The sequence below is a fragment of the Meleagris gallopavo genome, unplaced genomic scaffold (genome assembly GCF_000146605.3).
Source record: "Meleagris gallopavo isolate NT-WF06-2002-E0010 breed Aviagen turkey brand Nicholas breeding stock unplaced genomic scaffold, Turkey_5.1 ChrUn_random_7180001864534, whole genome shotgun sequence".
Classification (NCBI taxonomy): Eukaryota; Metazoa; Chordata; class Aves; order Galliformes; family Phasianidae; genus Meleagris; species Meleagris gallopavo.
The window spans coordinates 1-518 of record NW_011129924.1 but is presented as its reverse complement, the minus strand read 5'-3'; the positions used below and the strand labels follow the sequence as shown (position 1 = coordinate 518).

The 518-nt window shown below is 56.8% G+C and overlaps 1 long non-coding RNA gene across 1 annotated transcript; it reads left to right on the top strand.

The window, feature by feature from the left end:
- Positions 1-36: 36 nt before the first annotated feature.
- On the top strand, positions 37-496 carry LOC109364514. Its single transcript, XR_002110431.1, has 2 exons — positions 37-173; positions 429-496. It is a non-coding gene; the product is annotated as an uncharacterized LOC109364514 (long non-coding RNA).
- The last annotated feature ends 22 nt before the right edge of the window (positions 497-518 follow it).

The window sequence follows — 518 nt, the reverse complement described above, 5'->3', positions numbered from 1 at the left end:
CATCTCTTCCAGCTTCACCAGCCTTCTCCTATTTTGATCTGGGAGATCCATACTGTCGCCATCTGCGCGCAGAATACAACAGCCTGCATGACCCATATCTGCAGGACTACCACAACCGCAAAGACAACCTGCAGAACCTGAAGAACAGGGGCCTTGTCACCGAGGATGGCAAAGTAGGTTTGGATGAGGCCTGACCAGCACAGGTCTCCTCTGCAGGGGTTTCCAGACAGCCGGGGAGGTGCCTGGCACCCCAGTGTGAAGTCCCCTTGGCCCTGGGAAGGAGGGAGGAGGCAGCGTCCCCACGGCTGGGGAGGGAAGGGTGGAGAGGAGCAGCTCCCCTGCTGCTGGGGGCCTGCACATTTCTGGAAGGCTGTGTGGGTAACTGCCACAACAGTTCTTGGGAGTCATCTGCCCTTGTCTCTCTGTAGGTTGTCTGCACTCTGAAAGAGTTCAACGAGTACAGGCAGTACCTGACCAGGCTGAAGCTGGAGCGGGAGAAAATAAAGAGGCAAAAAGAG